Below are 17903 nucleotides of genomic sequence, written 5' to 3' on the forward strand. Positions count from 1 at the left end.
AATTATCCTTGAAAGGTGTCTAATAGTTGCAAAGAGGGCAAACTTTATTCCTTCTAATAATTTTAATTGATGTATATGGCTATACATCTTTGTTTAGAAAAATTATATGAAGTTCTTTGATTCCAATAATATCTTTACAGTAAATGCATTTACCAGATCCTTACCAGGAAGGATTTGGTTTTTGGAATCTGGAGCTATATCATCCTGCTCACTTACTGTCAAGTATTAAATATTAGAAGCCAACAATTGGTGTTAGTTTTTTCCAATTTGGGCAACTTTGGAATATACATATATAGCATCTTTGGTTGGATGGACAATATTAGGATCTAAATATATTAAAACTCTAATATCTCTGGGAATAGATTCATTAGTTAGAAAGGTGTAAAATGTAAGGTCTAATAAAAAAAAAAAGATTTGAAACAGCTTTAATTGTACAGTTGCTATTCACTTGACTTTATTTTTTTATCCATACCCTGTGGACAACCCTACTTATAACAGATCTTAGATCCTTTGTGCCATAGGTACCCTTTGTGAATACGTACCTCTGTGAATGCCTGTGAATGTACCTTATTTACCTTTTGAATTACAGGCAGTTGTCATCTTGTGACAGTGAGTTCCATAAGCTAATGTAAAAGATGATTAGAGTTTCTCAACCTTAGCAAATTTAAGATGCACATACTTTAACTCATAGAATTCCCCAACCAGCAGGATTTGTATCTTAAAGTTGCTGAGATTGAGAAACACTGCATTAGAGGACAGTATGCACCCACACTCTTGGCTACATAAGATGATTACTTTCAACCAAAAGTTTATCTCTGATCCAGAGAACGTTATTAAACGAGTTTATTTTTCCACTCACTCTGCACATTTCTCATCTATCCTTGTGGCAGTGGATAGCAAGAACAAGGAAATTCAGAATAACAGAGTTGGAAGGGACCTTGTAGGTCATCTAGTCCAACCCCCCGCCCAAGCGGGAGACCCTACACCATTTCTGACAAATGGCAGTCAAATCTCTTCTTGAAAGACTCAAGTGATGAAGCTCCCACAACTTCCAAGGGCAAGCTGTTCCATTGGTTGATTGTTCTCACTGTCAGAAAGTTTCTCCTTATTTCCAGGTTTAATCTCTCTTTGATCAGTTTCCATCCATTGTTCTTTGTCTGGCTTTTGGTGCTTTGGAAAATAGCTTGACCCCTTCCTCTCTGTGGCAGCTCCTCAAATATTGGAAGACTGCTATCATGTCTCCCCTGGTCCTTCTCTTCACTAGACTAACCATGTCCAGTTCCTGTAACTGTTCTTCATATGTTTTAGCCTCCAATCCCCTAATTATCTTGGTTGCTCTTCTCTGCACTCTTTCTAGAGTCTCAACATCATTTTTATTGTGTGGTGACTAAAACTGGATTCTAAATGTGGTCTTTATAGTAAGGCTTTATAGAGTGGTATTAGTACCTCCCTTGATTTTGACTGAATCCCTCTGTTAATGCAATTTAGGCTTGCATTGACTTTTTTGGCTGCCAATGCACACTGTTGACTTATATTTAATTGGTTGTCCACTAAGACTCCAAGATCCCTCTCACAGTTACTGCTATTAAGCCTGGTTTCTCCCAATATATATGTGTACTTTTGGTTTTTCTTGCCTAAATGTAGGACTTTACTTTTCTCTACATTGAATTTCATTTTGTTACTTAGGGCCACCCAGTGTTCAGTTCCTTTCCCTTGACCATTAGCCAACCATACAGTGTGGGGTCAAATGCTGCATATCGCATAGCTAGACACGCTTTCAGATTCCAGTTGCAGATGGAGTAACTTCAAAGTAACAAACATATTGGTTTATTAATTGTTTTCAAAACAAATAACAGCTATGGGCCAGAATATGCTGGAAATCTCTCCGTCGACTTGTTTAGGTGACAGCAATTGTAGTTGGTGTGGGAGGAATTTGGCTGTTACAAATTCGATATCATTCCTTCTAAGAAATATACAGTATATCTGGAAAAATAACTCCAGCAGGGAGTTGTCATTATTTTTCTTTATTTTTTTTTATTGATTATTGATCACCAAATGGGTGTTGAGTTTTAGAATCATTTAAATGTGATTTCTTTTGCACAACACCTGCCACCTGGAACAACATCCACAATCCCCCTAGAGAGGCACACAGCTCCAATCTCACTCTCTTTTAGACAAGCCCAAGACAGTTCACAGGCTGTGCTTTAAAAAAATAAATGGTGGCCATGCAATACAGGTAGTCTTTGGCTTACCATAGTCCATTTACTGACTGTTCAAAGTTACAATGGCACTGAAACAAGTGACCTATGACCGTTTTTCACAGTTATGACCTTTGCATCATCACCGTGCTAATGGGACCACAATTCAGATGCTTGGCAACTGGTTCACACTTATGACCATTGCAGCCTCCCAGGGTCATGTGATCACGTTTCTGATAAGGAAAATCAATGGGGAAGCCAGATTCACTTAACAACAGGGGCACTAACTTAACAACTGAGGTTATTCACTTAAACAGCCGTGGCAAGAAAGGTTATAAAATGGGCCAAATTCACTTAACAAATATCTCACTTAGCAACATAAATTTTGGGCTCAACTGTAGTCATAATTTGAGGACTACCTGTAGTGTAGTGCTCATAAAAAAATAGAGGGCACTTTGATTGCACTTTTACAACCGTCATCCTTGATTCCCCCCCACCCCCACCCCCACCTTGCAGACTCTCCTGGTTATGCACTAAGAAATTGTATTTTGTTGTTATTGAATTTTTTACGTTCTGGTTTGATTACCTTCTCCTTTTCCTTTAATTTTATTACTGTTTAATGTCTTCAATATTTTTCATTTTCATTTGTAATCACAGAGAAGAGCAAATATTCTATTAACTTCCCACTACAGTGCCTCTTGAAAATCAAAAATAGAAGAAGATGAAATTATGGTTTCATTCAAATATCGCAGCCTTTCATATCTAATAACTGAATAAATAAGCTGCCCAGAGACACCTTGGTGCGAGGTGGGTGTCAATCAAATCTAATAAATCAATAAATAGATCCAGAACTAGTGAAAAAAATCCATGGCTCGAAGCATACAACACACCCAATCTTGCCAAATACATAAATCTTGAAATACCCACTACCTCTGCCTCACCCACTTGCTTTCTGTATGATGGACAAATAAATCAACAAGTCAGAGAAACACCCTGGGAGGATCATCACTCACATAGCTCATAGCAAAGACTGTAACACAGATCTAGAAATTACTCCCATAAGTACCGGTATGACTAGAAGTATGGATCTAGTATGTAGATGGCATGTTTGTCACAATAAAAAGAGAAACAAACTAGAAGAGACACATAAAACAATCAACATATCTTCAAAGGGATATCATTCACAGAGGAAAAAGAAGACATGTAAATTGTTCCTGGATATCCTCACCAGCACAGGAAACAATGGCAAATCAGAAAAGCAAGTCTATTGGAAAAGCAATCCATTCTAACCATTACTGAAGTAACCATCCAATATCCCGCAAGAGACATTATTTGGATGAGTATAAATGCACTGCAGCAACTCAGAACATCAACAAAAGGAAACAGATTGCCAAGACAACATTTCCCAACAAAATGGTGCAAATGGTGCAAAAAGTGCAATCACTCAAATCCACTACAGTACAACCAACACAAGTTGTGAAAAGGATAACAGGTACAGCCAAAACATCTCAGAAACAACCAACAGATTATTACAATGATACACAAAAAACAACTAAAAACCTCTGAAACATTCTAAACTTACCCCAAAGACCCAGAAGCCCAAGAAACAAAAACAAAAGTTTCAAGTTTGTAGGCTTTAAGGTTCTGGAGTTTTTGTGAAGATGCGTGAGTGGTATTTCGCTTTTATATATATATATATATATAGATTCACAGGTGGTTAAGTTATATGGGGGGGTGGGTTGTGATTGTGTCCTTCCTATCCAACAAATATTATATTTTGTATTTCAATTCAGAACCAAGGAAGGTTTTGCAAATTCTTAATTAGCTGGCTTTAAGTCTGCCAGTTCAGATGCTGTGCTAAAATTTTCCATAGTTTCAAAGACAACAAGCAGTTCTTTCAGTTCGGATTTAATTTCCATTCCCCCCTAGCCTTCAAGTCGGCCTCCACCAATTTGTTTATCTGAATGACTTCATGGACACATCCATGTTATTTTCCTGGCAACAGCCATAGAATTATGGATTTGGAAGGGGCCACGAGGATCACGTAAGCCAGTCTCCTGCAATACTCAGGAAAAGCAGTTCAACCAGCCTCTTCATTAAATGCTCCAGGTCTAAGGCCCACATCTTCCGTAAGCAGACTGTTCCACTGTTGCTCAGGTCTTATTTAAACGAGCCCTTTCTTGTAAATTGTATTTTATGCTCATTACTCCTGATCCCAGCTTCTGTGGCAATGGAAAAGACTCCCTGACCTTCTTCCCTATGGCTGTGGCATCCTTTTCTGTACCAAACATGGATACATGCAGGGGTGGGCTTCAAAATTTTTAGCAATGGGTTCTCTGCCTGGTTGCTGGGTGGGCACGGCCTAGTTGGCCTTCTGCACCACGACGGAGGGCGTTTTTGTCATCCTCAGGCTTTGGAAGCTTTCCCGGAGCCTCCAGGAGGGTGAAAACGGCCTCCCCGGGCTCCAGAAGCTCCTTGGAAGCCGGAAACGGGCCCATTTCCAGCCTTCCTGAACTTCCGGGAGGCCCATTTTTCACCCTCCCCAAGCCTCCGTGCACGCCCTGCACTTACCTGCATCCAAAACAAGCCACGTGGGAACTCCTGGGAGGGGAGGGCTGGGCGGGGCCAGCCAGGAGTGGGATTTGGGGGTTCTCCAAACTGTACAGAATCTTAGCTAGGGGCTCTCTCGAACCCCTGAGAACCCCCAGCAGCCCACTCCTGGATGCATGTTTCCCTCCGTCTTCTTTCCTGCCAACAAAACAGTTCTTTGAGCATCTCCTCATCAGTGGTGGGATTCAATTTTGTTTTACTACCGGTTCTGTGAGCGTGACTTGGTGGGCGTGGCAGGGGAAGGATACTATAAAATCTCCAGTCAGAGGTGGGATTCGCCGGTTCTCCGAACTACTCAAAATTTCTGCTACCGGTTGTCCAGAACTGGTCAGAACCTGCTGAATCCCACCTCTTGTCTCTGAATCATCTGTTACCCTCCTCTGAATCAGTCTTGACAATTAGAGATTTAATGGACATGCTCAGAAAGTGTTCATGACAGCAATATGGAAATTGCTTGCCATCTTCTGGGATGTATTTTTGACTTCACAGTCTCACCTACCACCTTGAATTTCCTGGCATTTTCTGATCCTACTTAGTCCCATCGCCCCCCCCCCCCACCCCCACCACAGGATGAGCCCTGGTTGTCTAGGAGCTACCATCCATTGCAACCATATCATGTAGGGAATCTCTGAAGTCTGAAATACCTTTAAATCCCACCCTGAGCTTTTGTTCTTGAGGACTAAGTCTACATGGCAACTGGGCTGAGGGCAACGGAAAATAACGTTTTCATTTGCATGAACAATAGCACTTTCCGCCCTAAGCCTTATTGCCATGTGAGAACAAATGTGTGATTGCTGGGTAAAGGAAGCTTAATCTACATTCCACGCTTATTGATTTCCCCCAGTTCAACCTGCAAAGGGTTGAGGAAAAGTTTCCATTACAACTTATGTAATCCTCCTCCCCCCTTCTGATATAATTGCTTGGAGGTGGGCAAAGGGAGGCTGTAGGGGGAGAGGCAAGAAAAGAGAAAAGGAATAGGTAGGTGTTTCTTGTATTGTAGGAAAGACTGACAAAGACCCAGCAAGAGGTCAGAACATTAATGAAGTGCAAGTAGCAATAGAATTTAGACTTATATATCGCTTCACAGTGCTTTACCTCCCTCTCTCAGCTGTTTACAGAGTCAGCCTATTGCCCCCAACAATCTGGGTTCTCATTTTACCCACCTCGGAAGGAGGGAAGGCTGAATCAACCTTGAGCCAGTGAGAATCGAACTGTCAAATTGCTGGCAGCTGGCAGTCAGCAGAAGTAGCCTGCAGTACTGCATTCTAACCACTGTGCCACAAGGAGGTATGTAAATGTATTTTGACAATAGAATGGCATGGCATGGCATGGCATGGCATCGCATAGCAAAGCACAGAACAGAATAGAATCTGGAAGAGACGTGGAATCTGGAAGCAGAAGACCCTATACCATTTCAGACAAGTGACTGTCCAGTCTCTTCTTTAAAAAAAACCTCCAGGGATAATTATACATAGTGCAGAAACAGATCAACACTTCTACCTTTCCCTTAATATTGGACCTGAGGCAGATAATATATCATCAATGTCCAGTGAACCCTAAACCTGACAAGCAGAGAAAACCAAAGGAAAAATGTTTCTGCAAAAACGAATAATTAATGGAGCAACATACAAGGATGGTCCCTGGCTTAGAAAAATAAAAAAATGAAAAATGAAAAAATGTGGAGGCACTTCCTTGTAACCATAGAACCGGCACCCAAGAGAGGTTTTACTAATGAAAGCCAGATGCCAAGGGCAGAGGTTAGGTCACCAGGCTCTTTGGCTCTTGGCACCAAAGTTAAGCTGGATAACATTGATATTGGAAGCAATATTAAAAATCCTGGAACACTGGTACCTGCAGGCCATGTAAACAGTCCCAATCCAGACAAGCAAGCCGTGTAACAAAGATCAACTCTTGTCTCCAAAATCTAGTCAGGTAATGCTATACCAACTGCTCCATTTTCTGATATTATTCAACAAAAGTTCTGGGGCAAGTCCACATTATAATCTGCAGAGGTCAAATAACCAGTTATTATGTACAAGTGAAACTGATTTAAACAAGACTGGGGGACTTCACTGAGTTAGTTTTAATCTCGGCTCTGTGTGTATATGGTGGTGGGTGGATTGAGAGGAGGGATGGCTCAGCAATCTGGCTTGTTTGGTTAGTTTAGTTTAGGATCAAATGTATTATTGAAAAATGAATGCAAACCTACACAGTATGTAGAACACATACCCAACGACCAAAAACAAAAATGTAACATTCAGAAAACACTAAAGAAAATATAATCCTCAGGGGGGGCGTTCTGCTGCTTGACCTCATAGTGGAATTCCCTTGGCAAAGAGTACTTTTGAAGAGATGAAATATGAAACTTCAGAGCTTCAAATTATCAAGAAATTCATGTCTATCAGTAGCAAATGAGAGGCATTTTGTGGTGTCTTCTAGATGGATGAATGCTTTTACAGTACTCCCTTCACAATCCTGCTAGAGGTGACTAGAACTTTTCCAATGCTAATTTGGGAAACCAAATGGAGAGCAAATTGCATTACACAAATGGAAGTCCATAAAAAATAACATTTATCATCCTCCAGGCCTATTTTGTCCAGAATGCTATATCCAGAACAACATATATTGCTTTTGATTAGAAAGCTTGACTTCAGAAAATACTGGATCATCTGTAGATAAGTGGGACGTCTAACAGTAGAATAATATATTTTGGAGTTACCCACAATGGTTCTCTGTACAGTTTTGCACATTCCCCACATGTAACAATTTTATGGTCGGGTTCTTTGTATTCTCGTTTACATAAACATTCTGTATTTACACTTTAAAGTAATTCATCTGGTGCATTTTGCACTTCTGTTCCTTTTCCATCACCACCAAGTGTATACAGTATAGCAGGGCTGTCAAACTCACGGCCTGCAGGCCAGATGCATCATCCACTGGCCATGGCCTCACCCAGTTTAGGAAAGGGGGAAAAAGTTGTGATTTGTCACATGACAATGCGAGTTTGATACCCCTGTATCTATACCTATAAGTCAATATGACACTTCAGGTCAAAATTAAGGGCTATCATATTTAAACTGCAAAAATATGAAGAGGCATTTCATGAAACGAAGAGATACAGAAAACTTTATTTTTTTGCTCTCATTTTTGGTGATTAATATTTTTGGCTAGGTCTGTTAAAAGTTACCTAACTGAAAGCATCACGCAAGCCCCAAAAAGTATGGTATCAAGAGAAATGTGAAAATCAATACGAAAACAGTTCAGCAGCTGCTGCATTCCAGGATCAATGGGCCACAGAAGGTTCACTGAGTGTTTGGAACGTGTCTTAGATTACTCATTCCCGCTGCCATCTTTCTCTGCTATCCAAAGGGCATTGGATGACTGAGCACTCACTCACAAGTCAAGACAAAAGCATACTAAAAGGGTGCTAACTAAGGAAGGTCTGGACCAAATGAAATAAACCCAATCTACAGTTTAAAGCTTATAATATAAATTCGTAGTTTATTATGCTTTATGGCTTAAATTGTTTGAACTGCTGTTTGGTCTATTTCCTTTTATTGCACTTATTTAATGCTACTCTGTAGATCAATTATACCATCTTTAGAGTTTCACTATCAATAGTTTAGTACAATTCTTTATGGTCATATTTTGGTACTTTAAAGCCTTGCTTTTGTATTAATAGTCCCATTAACTTTTGTTATAAATCTTTTCAACTATACTCTAAATTCTTACTCCTGGAATGGTTGTAATGCTACATTTTTAATATCGGACTATGATGAAAATAAAGATCAGTGAACCTTAATATTGCTGAAGATGGAGAAAAAAGTGCTTAAAGGGAACTTGCTCTTCTTAATTTTTTCATGATTATAGAATGAATAAAATGACCTGACTGAGGCATACAAAAATTATGTATTAATCTGATGGGAAAAACCTAATCCACAGTGAAAGCTTGAGGGATGTGTGTGTGTCAGACTAACGTCAGCAGTATTGCAACACAAGCCCTGTCCTTTTCTGTTTGTATCTCATCTCTTTGTCTTACACACAAAGAAAATCAAGAGCCTGTGATATATTGTGGACAATATTGCACAGAGAGATGCTGAGGATGTCTCTATACTATGGTGACTGTGTCCATTCCCCAAGTCTTCGGATCCATTCTTCTCTTGGCTGACCCATCCCAGCTAGAGCCCACTGTAACTACATAGCCAAAAAGGCATTAAGAGTTGTTAACCTAATCTTTCGTAGCTTTTTCTCTGGTAATATTACACTAATAACTAGAGCATACAAAACATTTGCTAGACCAATACTCGAATACAGCTCATCAGTCTGGAACCCACATTACGTATCTGATATTAGCACAGTTGAGAAAGTCCAGAAATATTTCACAACAAGAGTTCTCCACTCCTCTACTCGTTGCAGAATACCTTATGCCACCAGACTCGAAATTCTAGACCTAGAAAACCTAGAACTACGCCACCTTCCGTCCGATCTAAGTATGGTATATAAAATCATACATTGCAATGTCCTACCAATCAATGAATACTTCAGCTTCAATTATAACAACACTAGAGCAAACAATAGATACAAACTCAAGGTTAATCGCACCAAACTTGATTGCAGGAAATACTACTTCAGCAACAGAGTGGTCAATGTCTGGAATATTCTACCTGACTCTGTGGGTTTTTTCCCCAAACCCCAAAAACTTTAACCTTAGACTGTCTACTATTGACCTCACCCCCTTCCTAAGAGGCCTCTAGGGGACGTGCATAAGCGCACCAATCGTGCCTACTGTCCCTGTCCTATTGTTTCTTTTATTTTTCTTATATGTATCCATGTATTCATAACTATGTTTTTATTTATACCTATTATCTTGTAAGCAATTGACAAATAAAAATAAATAAATAAATAAACAAAACTACTGTGAGACTCATCAGAGCTATCTAGCATTCCTCTGAGCTGGTAAATGAGGCAGCACCAAATTCAGCCTCCTGCAGGCACCCCATCTATACATCTTCCCTCTCAATGCTTGTTTTAATAAAGAGGAAGAAAATGTATTCAAGGCAGAGTTGCTGGCTGGCTGGGACTCCTGAACTCCAAGACAAGAGCACAAAGCACTTGGCCATTGTGTGTGTGTGTGTGGGAAGCACAGAGGAACCAAGAGCTAGGGATTGGTTGAAATACAGAATAACAAAGTTGGAAGGGACGTTGGAGATTTTCTACTCTAGCCCTCTGCTCAAGCAGGGCCCCCTATATCAGTGGTGGCTAACCTTTTTGGGCACCCGTGCTGAAAATTGGGTGTGCGCTCGTGTGCGCACACTCGCGTGCCAGGACCCAGAAGTCAATGTGCACCCCCACGCCCCCTGTGCATATGTGTGTGGCCTCCCTGTGCACGTCTCGCGACCCCCCACGCACCTTGTGTCTCTGCGTATGCACACACGATCCTCCTGTGTGCGCCATGCATCTCTGTGCATGTGCATGAGGCTCTCCTATGCCACCCCGTGTGTCTTTGTGCATGTGCATGCATCTCCCGCCCCCTCCATGCACGCCAGACACCAGACAATCGGCCAGCGGGCGACGCACTTGCATGCGCAGTGGGACTCTTCCGGGTGATTTCTCACGTGCTGGCAGAAGTGGCTCTACATGCCACTTCCAGCACACGTGCCATAGGTCATGGCCCTGTACCATTCTGGACAAATAGCTGTCCAATTGCTTCTTAAAGACCTCCAGAGATGGATCACCCACAACTTCTGGAGGCAAAGCCATTCCACTGGTTACTTGCCCTTACTCTCAGGAAATTTCTCCTTAGTTCTAGCTTGGATCTTTCTTTGATAAGCTTCCATCTTGGCCTGCCCCCAGGTGCTTTAGAGAATAGATTGGTTCCCTTTGTGACAGTCCCTCAAATATTGGAAGACTGCTATCATGTCACCCCTAGTCCTTCTCTTCCCTGGACGTATACAGTTCCCACAACCATTCATGGTACATATTAGCCTCCAGCCCCCTAATCATCTTTGTTGCTCTTCTCTGCAGTGTTTCTGGAGATATTTTTTGTATCATGGTGACAAAAACTGAATGCAATATTCCAATTATGGTCTTACCGCCACAGTAAAAAGTGGCACTGGCATTTCATGTGATCTTGATACTATCCCTTTGTTGATGGACTGCATCAGGAACTCCAGCCAATAAGGAACTAGCCCATCCCAAGTCCCCAAACTGGCCAGCATCTCATACCTCAAGCAGAATTTTCCATAATTTGAAATGTTGGCAAATCAAGTCTGAAGAAAATTGGTTAAAGTGCTGTGAGGAATTCTGACATGGCAACCTAGAGACACACAGCAGAAAGCCTCCTGGAAAAGTAACCCCTCAATCAAAAAAATTAAATCCCAGTTTTCTTTTTTCTTCAGAGGAAGCAAAATCCAAGTATTAAAAATTCCCTACTGGTGGCTGGTGGATTATTCTTCCCCCCTCTTCAGTCCTATCAATAATTTAAAAGATGACTCCTGGGTCTTCTTAAGATGCATTCATTCAAGATTAATAAATTTGTTTCCTAAAATACATATGGCTAATCAGACAATAAGTTAGAAAAATACTGTGAAATATGGGTACATGCTGGTAGTTGCTGCCACATCTACCCATCTGTACATTTATTGAATATTCTTAATTTATTTTATTTATTTATTTATTTATTTGATTTGCCAATTGTTTACAAGATAATAAGTATAAGTGTATACATAGTTGTGAATACATGAAATGGGTACATATAAGAAAAATAAAAGAAGAATAAGAGAAACAATAGGACAGGGACGGTAGGCACATTGGTGCGCTTATGCACGCCCCCTACAGACCTCTTAGGAAAGGGGTGAGGTCAATAGTAGACAGTCTAAGGTTAAAGTTTTTGGGGTTTGGGGAAGAAACTACAGAGTCGGGTAGAGTATTCCAGACATTGACCACTCTATTGCTGAAGTCATATTTCCTGCAATCAAGTTTGGTGCGGTTAACTTTGAGTTTGTATCTATTGTGTGCTCTTGTGTTGTTATGGTTGAAGCTGAAGTATTCATTGACAGGTAGGACATTGCAATGTATGATTTTATATACCATGCTTAAATCAGACCGAAGACGGCGTAATTCAAGGTTTTCTAGTTCTAGAATTTCAAGTCTGGTGGCATAAGGTATTCTACAACGAGTAGAGGAGTGGAGAACTCTTCTTGTGAAATATTTCTGGACTAATTGTATGCACTGTTCTATTTCTTAAAAGGCAAATAAACTGTAGCCCCTCTGAGCATTTTGGCAATCAGGTAAGGATGGTTTTTGAGAACAAGAAGATTAATTTTATCATCACCATCATCATTTTAAAAAAACGCATCCCCCTCACCTGGTAGCCCAAATCTTTCTTCTTGCCCCTCCCTTACTTCTTCAAAACTTTCAAAAGCACACAGGGGATTGTGTTTGAACAGAAATGATTGACTGACTGACTGAATTTGGAGACTGCACTGTCTTTCAGGAGCAAGAAAAGAGCCATATATATCCAGAAAAAACACAACTCACCGAAAACCCAACAAGCCCAGTTAACCCCTCTGTCCCTCGTCTTGGGAGCAAAGCCAGGTTTCCCAAGAGACTTTTGGAAGAAGCTGAAGTGTGGGAGGCCTATGGATTTACTGGGTGACAGGAGCAGGCTATCGCCTTGAGCAGGCAAAATATACATGCAAAAATCAAATGCAAAAAGAGCAAGCTCACTCTTCTGAGCCCAAGCCAGAAAAACCCAAAGAATTACCCATCAGAAGATAAAGGCAGATGCCAATAGAATCCCAACTAGATCAGTACAACAACAAAAGACAGGCTGGGCTGGGATCTTGGGGATGGAAACCTATTTTCTCAGATGGGATTTAGCTTTAAGGCTGGGAGGCGATGTGATAGCACTTTTCCAGCACCATAATATATCACTGAAGATCAGCTGCCCTTCGAATGGTATGCTCCAGGAGAAGATTTGGCATGGTCTGCTGGGAGAATAGAACACCATTATTTCTCTGAAACATTGTCTGGCCAATTCAGTGAGTTTTGCACTAATCCTAAATGTCTCACAGAAGGAGGTCGAAGCTATTCTGTCTCATTCCAGAATTCAGGATATTACACTTAAGTTATGGGAAGGTCTCTGTAAAAGCGAAGAGCTCTAATGAGATCATAATGGAACCGACACTTGGAAATGAAGGGAAATAATGTTAGCACTGTTAATCCCCATCATGCACAGACCAAGAGTTAGCATTGATTCCATGGCCTGCATGTTGCTGAAGAGTATTGTGATGACCCGGGGCGTGGCACAAAGGCAACACAGTCACATAAGTAAGAAAAGTCCTTTTAATACCTCCAACTTTGCTCCCAATGTCCAGTTACCTTTGGCTGGAGAAAAAACTCTCCCAAGAACAATCTTTAAATGAAGGAAATTCAGTCTGAAAACGAAGTACATATAAACTGTAAATAAAAATCCACACAAACCACGCTGCAGCAATTAACTAGACAGGGCAGGATAAGGAATTGCAGACTTCAAAGGCCAACAAAACACAAACAGTTGGGAAGACGCCAGGAACCTAGATAAGCCTTGACCATAAAAGATAACTCATTTGCTTCCCACGGGTTGCTGTGCACAACCTCCCGTTTTAAACACTGTGTTCCCAGCTGAACACAGTGATGAAGGGAATCAGGGCCCTTTCCTCCCCTGTAAGCCACGCAACTCATGCTGCTCCCTTCTCCGTTCCTCCCTGTGTGCCCTAGGATGAAGAGGAGGTGGGCCTGGATCTTCCTCTGAATCCCCTCTCCCCTACTCTGCACAGCCAGACTTTGCCCTTCCCCAGTTTCTTCCACAGTCACCAGAGCCCCACTCCCTGTTAGCTTCTCGGCCTCCCCCTCGGAATCAATTCCGACAGAGGCATGACAGGTATCCTACAATACTCAGGAGAAGGACTCTCTGTGTGGAACGCTTGGTGCTCTCTGAGCTTGGTTGTTTTCTTGCCGATGTTTCATTACCCAATTTAGGTAGCATCATTAGTGAACTGCAAAAAAATAACCAAGCTCAGAGAGCACCAAGGACTCCTTGTTTCAACCCTGAGCTACAAATAGTCCCTTTTATAGATCTCCCTATCTCTCTGCCTGGGACTTTGGAGGGTTGCTGCCAACTCAAAGAGGACAACCTGCCCAATGACCTGGATCTATCTCTCAGCACAAAGCATTTTCATGTATTTAGGATGAACTGCTGTTTCAGTACTTTAGAAAATGGCTTGACCCCTTCCTCTCTGTGGCAGCCCCTCAAATATTGGAAGACTGCTATCATGTCTCCCCTGGTCTTTCTCTTTACTAGACTAGCCCTGCCCAGTTCCTGCAACCGTTTGTTGTATGTTTTAGACTCCAGTCCCCTAATCACCCTGGTTGCTCTTCTCTGTACTTTTTCTAGAGTCTCAACATCTTTTTTATAATATGGTGAACAAAACTGGATGCAGTACTCTAGGTGTGGTCTTACTAAGGCCTACACAGATCTTAAAGCAAACTCTAATGAAATAGTATTCTTGCTGTGTTGGTTTGAAGCAGTTTCCCAGCATGTGAGGAATTGCCTGTGTTTTCCAAGCTACCAATTGTGAACTTCTGCATTCTATCAAATTTGTAATGTAAAACCTTTTATTTTGATTAGATGACTCAAGATTTAGTTTAAAATTCCTACTTCATACTTGAGAAGACTCACATTCGACAACCAAAAAGAAGGCATACTTAGCTTTTGCAATCTGTAACCATTATTTGAATGTCCCCAAATGATCATTACTGAAATTATACTTAGACGTGGTTTATAATTCAGTCTAACCAGCTGTAAATAGAAGCTGTATTAAACACTCAGGGAAAAAGAAGGAAAGGTCAGCAATAGAATTTATTTTTATAATGGCTTCAATTACCGACTCTAAAAGAATTTTCAAAAAGGTTTTTACAGTGTTTATAAAACAGTAAAATAAAATCTGTGCATGTGAAAATAATGTTTGCAACAAGCTGCAGCAAACTTTTTCTTTGCTATAAAGAAGAAGAAAAAATTCCTGGAGAGATATTGACACACACACAAAAAAAAAAAAAAAAAAGGAAAGGAGGGGGAAACATGTGACATCTTTTGGAAAAGAGGGGGAAAGGAAGAAATAAGTTCACACTTTTAATCTTTTTTTCTGACAAAACTATAACGTTATCCAGCCATACTTGCAAATGAGTTAGAGAATACAGAATAAGAGTTGGGAGGGACCTTAGGGGTCTTCTAGTCCAACCCCCTGCTCAAGCCCCTATACCATTTCAGACAATGGCTGTTCAACCTCTTCTTTAAAACCGCCAGTGAATCAGAGCATCTGGCAAAGGGACAATATCTATGTATCTTGTAACTGTAGATAATGGTAATATCAATAATCCCTCAGTGAGGCAATACTTTGCAACCATTGTGGAGCTTGAATGCTCTGAGGGAGATGAAAGCTATGCTAGAAGTTCAACCATACTGGACAGATCTCATCAGAGGAGCCAGACAAATGTAGTGAGACATAACTTATAGATACCTACACTGGATGAGTCATTGTCTGGGTCAACAAGGAGTGCACTATGTGTTGGTGTTTCTGGATATCTGGGGATGAGTGGGCTCCAGGACTCAGGACTATTGGTTGAGTAACCAAGGCCAGCAGGTGCAGAGTTACTAGAAGAAAAGTTGCTTACTGGTTGCAAATATATAAATACAAAACCCAAGAAATAATAATTTGCTATTACAAATCAAGTCTAAAGAGAAGAAGATGTCTGAAAAGAGTACATCAGTTCTGGAAAGAACAACATCCAGAATCAGAAATAGAGGGACAGAGACTAGCAAACCAACAATGATTTATAATACGAAATAAAGTATTCACAGAAGCAGAATTTAAAGAAATACAAAGTTCTGGCCAAACAAAGGGCAAAGAAATCGAAACTTGCCAGAAGTTGCTCAGATAATAGAGACAAACCAGGGGGAGTCAGCAGTAGAGGAAGGTAGCATAAATATTGGATTGTTTTCATCCCCAAACCAGGCACCCTCTCCTCTGTCTTCTCCACAGAAAGAACAAATCCTCTAACAGAAAAAACAAGAGGTACTGAAACAAAGAACAATTGAACATTTAGAACAGCACAAAAACAACAAAATAAGGTTGCCTGTATTGGAGATTGTTCCAAGTAAACAACTAGAATAGATTAAAGAAGCTGAAGAACAAGAAAATCAAAGAATAACTGATTAAGAAATGTAACCTAGAAATAACAAAGGTTAATGAAGTATTGTAAATAACAAAAGAGCAAATAACATGATAACCAAGAAAATCAGTAGATACGAAGCTCAAATTACAAGTTATAGGCAGATTTCAGTTGAATCAGAAACATTTCTATCAATCCATCAATGGGGAGAATGCTTTGTCAGTCAAGAAGAAACACTGCAGTTTTGGGCACAACTATGAGACAACAACCCAGTGAAATATAACAAAAATGCAGCCTGCATAAAAGAGATAGATAAGAATAAAAAAAAGAAGCTAAAATGAAAGAACTTGTAACAATAACAGAAATGGTGGAGAAAATGGCAAGGAAGATCAAGAATTAATCGGTTAGCACCAGGTGAAGATGAAGTGCATGATTTTTGGTTCAAATATGTGACTGGTCTATACCTACTCATTGCCAAGCAATTTAACAAAATGTTGCAAGGAGGTGAAATTGAAGATTGGTTAACATCTGGCAAAACCTACCTGATAGTGAAAGATCCAGAAAAGGGAGCAGCACCAAGCAACTGCAGATCAATTACCTTCTAATCATCAATTTTCAAATTGTTAACTGGTGTGGTAGCTGATGCATTCCAACAGCATCTATTTGAAAATGAACTCTTATCTGAGCAGAAAGGAAACTGCCTAATCAATAGAGGGACAAAAGATCAGCTCTTGATAAGATGATTTTGGAAAATTGTAAGAAAAGAAAGACCAACTTGAATGTAGCCTGGATTGATCACAAGACAGCATTCAACTCCCTGCCACATGACTGGAAAATCAAGTATCCTAGAAATAACAGAGGTCAATAGAAACACCAGAAGCATTATGCAAAAATCAATGACACCATGGAAGATACAGTTGCTGGTCAATAGACTGGGAGAGGTTAACATCAAGAGAAGAATCAAAAATATTTGCCAGGCTATTCGACCTCCTTTACACAGATCCTCTGAAGCAGCATGGAAAAGTGCCGTCTGAAATGGAATTGCTGCTCATTCCTGGAAACACAATGCCTTCTGGAAATAAATAACATCAAGAGTTTGGATGAAGACAATCTGGATAAATACCTGGGCATCTTTCAGGTGGACAACACCAAGCCCACTGAAGTCAAGAAGAAAGTTAGTAGTGAACATATCACAAGAGTGAAAAAGATCTTCGGCAACTTCCGGTTTGGGCTTCTTCAGCGACGGACTGAAATCTGCAATCATGCATGGTTTCGATCCATGCTCACTGCTGGAGCGCCCCGATCCTTTGGATTCAGGGCTGAAGCGGGGTGTAGAGGTGGCAAAGAGGGGGCAGACCGCCAGCTGAGTCAAAGGGATCTGTATCTCTCCTCCTTGGCTGGTCATTATTCCCTTTCCCGAAGGCGGTTGCAGCGGTGGTCAGAAATGGCCACCTCAAAGAGGAACTAAATATAATTTTTTAATTTGATTTTTATTTTATTTGGTTTGTCAATTGCTTACAAGATAATAGGTATAAGTGAGGGCGGAGCTGGTGTCGCGACGATACAGCATGTGATCTTGGAGGTCTGAGATTGCTGCCGATATCTTTGTTCCTGGACAGTCCATTTGGATCTAAACCATCCCGAAGAGACAGTGAATACAAAGAGAGCATCCTGTTGATCCCAGGGATACCACAAAGTCCCTGGTAGATCCAGGAGAAGCTCTTTTTGCCAGCGGCAAAGAGGCAGCCATTGAAGCTGCTGAAGTTGGGACAGCTCTGAAACGAAAGAGAATGGAAAGAGAAAGTGTGCCGGTTTGGTGAGAACTTTTTCTTTATTTTAAGATTTGAAAGGACATCCTAAGGAAAAGAAAGAATCTGTAAAAGT

The sequence above is a fragment of the Notechis scutatus genome, chromosome 1 (assembly GCF_049901735.1).
Source record: "Notechis scutatus isolate UNSWTSFEM ecotype Mainland chromosome 1, rNotScu1.2, whole genome shotgun sequence".
Taxonomy (NCBI): Eukaryota; Metazoa; Chordata; class Lepidosauria; order Squamata; family Elapidae; genus Notechis; species Notechis scutatus.